Below are 8,335 nucleotides of genomic sequence, written 5' to 3' on the forward strand. Positions count from 1 at the left end.
AGACTTGTGACACGACATAAGCATGGTAATTGAAACGACACGTTAAAGAGACTTGTGACGCACTTTTCACGCCAACTTTGCATAATATAACCTAGCCATACTTAGGTAATCGGAACAACGCATTGAAGAGCCTTGAGACGCGACATTCTAGCGTGACTTTTTACGCACACTTTGCGTAATATAACCTAACCATGCTTAGGTAATCGGAACGACGCGTTAAAGAGACTTGAAACTGGACATACTAATCTAGCGTCACTTTTTACGCACACTTTGCGTAATATTACCTAACCATGCTTAGGTAATCGGAACGACGCGTTAGAGAGACTTGTGACGCCACATAAGAATGGTAATCGAACAACGTTAAAGAGACTTGAGACGCGCCATACTAATCTAGCGTCACTTTTTACGCACACTTTGCGTAATATAACCTAACAATTCTTAGGTAATCGGAACGACGCGTGTAAGAGACTTAAGACGCGACATACTAATCTAGCGTCACTTTTCACGCAAACTTTGCGTAATATAACCTAAGCATGCTTAAGTAATCGAAACAACGCGTGAAAGAGAATTGAGACGCGACATACTAATCTAGCATCACGTTTTACGCACACTTTGCGTAAAATAACCTAACCATGCTTAGGTAATCAGAATGACGCGTTAAATAGACTTCATATGCGACATACTAATCTATTGTCACTTTTCACGCACACTTTTTGTAATATACCCGAAACATGCTTAGATAATCGAAAAGACGCGTTAAAGAGACTTGAGACGCGACATACTAATCTATTGTTACTTTTCACGCACATTTTGCGTACTATAACTTAACCATGCTTAGGTAATTGGAACGACGCGTTAGAGAGACTTGTGACGCGACATAAGCATGGTAATCGAAACAACGTGTTAAAGAGACTTTAGACGCGACATACTAATCTAGCGTCACTTTTCCCGCAAACTTTGCATAATATAACCTAACAGAGCTTAGGTAATCGGAACGACGCATTAAAGAGCTTTGAGACGCAACATACTAATCTAGCGTTACATTTCACGCACACCTTCCATAATATAAGACTTGAGACGCGACATACCAATCTATGACAATTTTTCACGCACACTTTGCGTAATATAACATAACCATGCTTAGGTAATTGTAACAACGCGTTAGAAAGACTTGTGACTCGACATAAACATGGTAATCTAAACGACGCATTAAAAAGACTTGAGACACGCAATTTTAATCTAGCATTACTATTTTTACGCACATTTTGCGTAATATAACATAATCATTCTTAGGAAATCGGAACGATGCGTTAGAGAGACTTAAGACGTGACATAATAATCTTGTGTCATTTTTTATGCACACTTAGCGTAATACAACCTAACCATGCTTAGGAAATCGGAACGACGCATTAGAGGGACTTGTGACGCGACATACTAATCAAACGTCACTTTTTACGCACACTTTCCGTAACATAACCTAACCATGCTTAGGTACGCAGAACAACGCGTTAAAGGGGATTATGACGCGAGATAAGCATGGTAATCGAAACGACGCGTTAAAGAGACTTGAGACGAAACATATTATTCTAGCGTCACTTTTTACGCAACTTTGCGTAATATAACCTAACCATGCTTAGGTAATGGGAACGACGCATTAAAGAGACTTGAGATGCGACATACTAATCTAGCGTCACTTGTTACACACTCTTTGCATATTATAACCTAATCATGCTTGGGTAATCGGAACGACATATTAAAGAGACTTGAGACGCGACATACTAATCTAGCGTCACCTTTCACACCAACTTTGCATGATGTAACCTAACCATGGGTAATCGGAACGACGCATTAAAGAGCCTTGAGACGCGACATACTAGCGTGACGTTTTACGCACACTTTGCGTAATATAACCTAACCATGCTTAGGTAATCGGCACGACTAGTTAGATATAGATTGGATACGCGACATACTAATCTATTGTCATTGTTCACGCACACTTTGCGTAATATAACCTAACGATTCTTAGATAATCAGAATGACGCGTTAAAAAGACTTGAGACGCGTCAAACCATCCTATTGTTATATTTCACACACACTTTGCGTACGTACTATAACCTAACTATGTTTAGGTAACAGGAACGACGCGTTAAATACTTGTGATTCGACATAAGCATGATAATCGAAACGACGCATTAAAGAGCCTTAAGACACGACATACTAATCTAGCGTCAGTTTTCACGCAAACTTTGCATAATATAACCTAACCATGCTTAGGTAATCGGAACGACGCATTAAAGAGACTTGAGATGCGACATACTAATCTAGCGTCACTGTTCACGAAAACTTTGCATAATATAACCTAACCATGCTTAGGTAATCGCAACGGCGCATTAAAGAGACTTGAGACGCGACATACTAATGTAGCGTCACTTTTCACGCAAACTTTTTATAATATAACCTATCCATTCTTACGTAATCGCAACGACCCATTAAAGAGCCTTGAGAATACTAATCTAGCGTTACTTTTCTCGCACACTTTGTGTAATATAACCAAACCATTCAGTGGTAATCGGAACGACGCAATAAAGAAACTTGAGACGCGAAATACTAATCTAGCGTCACTTTTCACGCACTCTTTGCGTAATATAACCTAACTATAAGTGTAATCGGAACGACGCGTTAAATAGACTTGAGACGCGACATACTAATTTAATGTCATTTTTCACGCACACTTTGCGTAATATAATCCAACCATGCTTAGCTAAACGGAAAAACGCTTTAGAGAGACTTGTGACGCGACATAAGTACGGTAATCGAAACGACGCGTTAAAGAAACTTCAGACGCGGCATACTAATCTAGCGTCACTTTTTACGCAAAATTTGCGTAATATAACCTAACCATGCATAGGTAATCAGAACGACGCGTTAATGAGACTTCTGACGCACCATACTTATCTAGCGTCACTTTTCACGCCACTTTGATATAACCTAACCATGCTTAGGTAATCGGAATGACGCGTTAAACAGACTTGAGACGCGACATACTAATCTAGCGTCACTTTTTGAGCATGCTTTGCGTAATATAACCTAACCATGCTTTGGTAATCGGAACGACGCGTTAAAAAGAATTTATTCGCGACATACTAATCTATAGTCACTTTTCACGCACACTTTGCGTAATATAACCTAACCATGCTTAAGGTAATCGGAACGACACGTTAAAGAGACTTGAGGCGCAACATATTAATCAATTGTTACTTTTCACGCACACTTAACCTAACCATGCTTAGGCAATCGGAACGACGCGTTAGAGAGACTTGTGACGTGACATAAGCATGGCAATCGAAACGACGCGTTAAAGAGACTTGAGACGCGACATACTAATCTATCGTCACTTTTTGCGCAAACTTTGCATAATATAACCATGCTTAGGTAATTGGAACGACGCATTAAAGAGCCTTAAGACGTGACATACTAATCTAGCGTCACTTTTCACGCACACCTTGCGTAATATTACATAACAATGCTTAGGTAATCGGAACGACGCATTAAAGAGACTTAAGACGGGACATACTAATCGTTCGTTACTTTTCTTGCACATTTTGCGTAATATAACCTAACCATTCTTGGGTAATCGGAACGACGTGTTAAAGAGACTTGAGACGCGACATACTAATCTAGCGTCATGTTTCACGCACTCTTTGCGTAATACAACCTAACAATTCTCAGGTCATCGGAACAATGCGTTAAAGAGACTTGAGACACAACATACTAATCCAGCGTCACGTTCTACGCACACTTTGCGTAATATAATCTAACCATGCTTAGGTAATCGGAACGACGCGTTAAAGAAACTTATGACGCGACATACTAATATAACCTAACCATGTTTATGTAATCGGAAAAACGTGTTAAAGAGAAATGAGACGCGACATACTAATCTAGCGTCACTTTTCACGCACACTTTGCGTAATATAACTTGGTTGCTTAGGTAATCGGAACGACGCGTTAAATAGACTTGATACGCGGAATACTAATCTATTGTCACATTTCACACACACTTTGCGTAATATAACTTAAACATGCTTAGGTAATCGGAACGACGCGCTAAAGAGATTTGAGATGCGACATACTGATCTATTGTTACTTTTTACGCACACTTTGCGTACTATAACCTAACCATGCATAGGTAATAAGAAACACGCGTTAGAGAGACTTGAGACGCGATATAAGTATGGTAATCTAAGCGACGCGTTAAAGAGACTTGAGAGGTGACATACTAATCTAGCGTCACTTTTTACGCAATCTTTGCATAAAATAACTTAACCATGCTTATAAACGGCGCATTAAAGAGCCTTTATACGCGGCATATAATCTAGCGTCACTTTTTATGCACACCTTGCGTAATATAACCTAACCATACTTAGGTAATTGGAACGACGCATTAAAGAGACAGATTAGTGTTACTTTTGTCGCACACTCGCAATATAGCCTAACTATTCTTGGGTAATCGGAACGACGCGTTGAAGAGACTTGAGACGCGACATACTAATCCTGCGTCACTTTTCACGCACTCTTTGCGTAATATAACCTAACCACCCTTAGGTAATCGGAACGACGCGTTCAAGTATCTAGCATCACTTTTCACGCACACTTTGCGTAATATAACCTTACAACACCTAGATAATCGGAACGACGCGTTAAAGAGACTTGTGACGCGATATAGTAATCTAGAGTCACTTTTCACGCACACTTTGCGTTATATAACCTAACCATGCATTGGTAATCGGAACAGAGCGTTAAAGAGACTTGTGACGCGACATAATAATCTAGCGTCACTTTTAATGCACACTTTGCGTAATATAATCCGCGTTAAAGAGATTTGTGACACGACATACTTATATAGCGTCATTTTTCAGGCACACTTTCCGTAATATAACCTAACCACAAATAGGTAATCGGAACGACGCGTTCAAGAGATTTGAGACGCGACATACCACTAATCTAACATCACTTTTCATGCTCACTTTGCGTAATATAACCTAAGCACACTTATGTAATCGGAACGACGCGTTAAAGAGACTTGTGACGCAGCATACTACTAATCTAGCGTAACTTTAACGCACACTTTGTGTTATATAACCTAACCATGCCTAGGTAATCGGAACGACTCGTTAAATAGACTTGTGACGCGACATAGTAATCTAGAGTCACTTTTCACGCACACTGCATAATATAGCCTAACTATGCATAGGGAATCAGAACATCGCGTTGAAGAGACTTGTGACACGACATACTAATCTACCGTCCCTTTTAAGGCACACTTAGCGTAATATAACCGAACCATGCCTAGGTAATCAAAATGACGCAATAAAGAGACTTGTGACGCGACATACTAATCTTGCGTCACTTTTCACGCACACTTTGCGTAATATAACCAAACCATGCTTAGGTAATCGAAACGACGCTTTAAAGAGACTTGAGACGAAACATATTAATCTAGCGCCACTTTTTACGCACACTTTGCGTAATATAACCTAACCATAAGGGTAATCGGAATGACGCATTAAAGACACTTGACATTGGACATACTAATCGAGCGTCACTTTTCACTCACATTAAGCGTAATATAACATAACCATGCTTAGGTAATCGGAACGGCGCGTTAAAGAGACTTTAGACACGACATACTAATCTATTGATCCTTTTCACGCACACTTTGCGTACAATAACCTAACCATGCTTAAGTAATCGGAAAGACGCATTAAAGAGCCTTAAGACGCGACATACTAGTATATTTTTACTTTTCACGCACACTTTGCATAATATAACCTAACCATGCTTATGTAATCGGAACGACGCGTTAAAGAGACTTGAGATGCGACATACTAATCAATTGATCCTTTTCACGCATACTTTGCGTACTATTATATAACCATGCTTAGGTAATACGCGTTAGAGAGACTTTTGACTCGACATAAGCATGGTAATCGAAATGACGCGTTACAGAGACTTGAGACGCGATATACTAATCTAACGTCACTTTTCACGCAAACTTTGTGTAATATAACCATACTTAGGTAATCGAAACGACGCAATAAAGAGCCTTGAGACGCGACATACTAATCTAGCGTCACTTCTCACGCACACCTTGCGTAATATAACCTAATCATACTTAGGTAATAGGAACGACGCGTGAAATAGACGTGAGACGCGACATATTAATTCTGTTGTCATTTTTCACGCAACGTTTGCATAATATATCCGAACCAAGCTTAGGTAATCGTAACGACGCGTTAAAGATACTTTAGACGCAACATACTAATCTATTGTCACTTTTCATACACACTTTGCGTATTATAACCTAACCATGCTTAGGTAATCGGAACGACGTGTTAATGAGACTAGAGACGCAAAATACTAATCGAGCATCACTTTTCACGAACGCTTTGCGTAATATAGCCTAACCATGGTTAGGTAATCGGAGCAATGCGATAAAGGGAATTGAGACGCGACATACATTATGTCACTTTTAACGCACACTTTGCGTAATATAAAATAACCATGCTTAAGTAATCGAAATGAAGCGTTAAAGAGACTTGAGACGTGACATACTAATCTATTGTTACTTTTCACCCACACTTTGTGTACTATAACCAAACCATGCTTAGGTAGTCGGAACGACGCGTTAGAGAGGCTTGTGATGCGACATATGCATGGTAATTGAAACGACTCGTTAAAGAGACTTGAGACGCGGCATACTAATCTAATGTCACTTTTCACGCCAACTTTGCATAATATAACCTAACCAAGCTTAGGTAATCGTAACGACGCATTAAAGAGCCATGAGACGCGACATACTAATCTAGCGTCACATTTCACGCACACCTTGGGTAATATAACCTAACCATGGTTAGGTAAACGGAACGACGCGTTTAAGAGACTTGAGATGGGACATACTAATCTAGCGTTACTTTTCTCGCACACTTTACGTAAACCTAACAATTCTTGGGTAATCGGAACGACGCGTTAAAGAGACTTGAGACTTAAAATACTAATCTAGTGTCATTTTTTACGCACTCTTTGCGTAATATAAGTATCCATGCTTAGGTAATCGGAACAGCGCGTTTAAAGAGTTTTTAGACGCGATATACTAATCTAGCGTCACTTTTCACGGACACTTTGCGTAATATAACCTTAGCATGCTTAGGAAATTGGAACGACGCGTTAGATAGACTTATGACGCGACATACTAATCTATTGTCATTTTTCACACATACTTTGCGTAATAATATAACCTAACCATACTGAAGTAATTGGAACAATGAGTTACATAGACTTGAGACGCGACATACAATCTATTGTCATTTTTCACGCACACTTTGCGTAATATGACCTAACCAGGCTAGCGTTAACGTGTCGTTCCGATTACCTAAGCATGATTAGGTTATATTATGCAAAGTGTGTGTGTAAAGTGAAGATAGATTAGTATGTCGCGTCTCAAGTCTCTTTAACGCGTCGTTCTGATTACCTAAGCATGGTTAGTTTATATTATGCAAGGCGTGCGTGAAAGTGACGCTAATCAGTATGTTGCGTCTCAAGGCTCTTTAATGCGTCGTTCTGAGTACCTAAGCATGGTTAGGTTATATTACGCAACGTGTGCTTGAAAAGTGACGCTAGATTAGTAAGTTGTGCCTCAAGTATCTTTAATGCGTCGTTTCGGTTACCATGCTTATGTCGCGTCACAAGTCTCTCTAACGCGTCGTTCCGATTACCTAAACATGGTTAGGTTATATTACACAAAGTGTGCGTGAAAAGTAACAATAAATTCGTAAGTCGTGTCTCAAGCATATTTAACGCGTCGTTAGGTTATATTACGCAAAGTGAGCGTGATAAGTGACGCTAGCTTAGTATGTCGCGTCTCAGTTCTCTTTAACGCGTTGTTCCTATTAACTAATTATGGTTAGGTTATATTACAAAAAGTTTGTATGAAAAGTGACACTATTTTAGTATGTCGCGTCTCAAGTCTCTTTAACGCGTCGTTTCGATTACCATGATTATCTCGCATCGCAAGTCTCTTTAATTTGTCGTTCTGATTACCTAATCATGGTGAGTTTACTTTTTCAGAAAGTGTGTGTGAAAAGTGACGCTAGATTAGTTAGTCGCGTCTCAAGTCTCTCTAACGCGTCGGTCCTATTTCCTAAGAATGGTCTGGTTATATAACGCAAAGTGTACGTGAAAAGTGACGCTAGCTTAGTACGTCGCGTCTCAAGTCTCTCTAATGCGTCGTTACGATTTCTAAGCATGGTAAGGTTATATTACGCAAAGTGTGAGA

The sequence above is a fragment of the Mercurialis annua genome, linkage group LG8, assembly GCF_937616625.2.
Source record: "Mercurialis annua linkage group LG8, ddMerAnnu1.2, whole genome shotgun sequence".
NCBI lineage: Eukaryota > Viridiplantae > Streptophyta > Magnoliopsida > Malpighiales > Euphorbiaceae > Mercurialis > Mercurialis annua.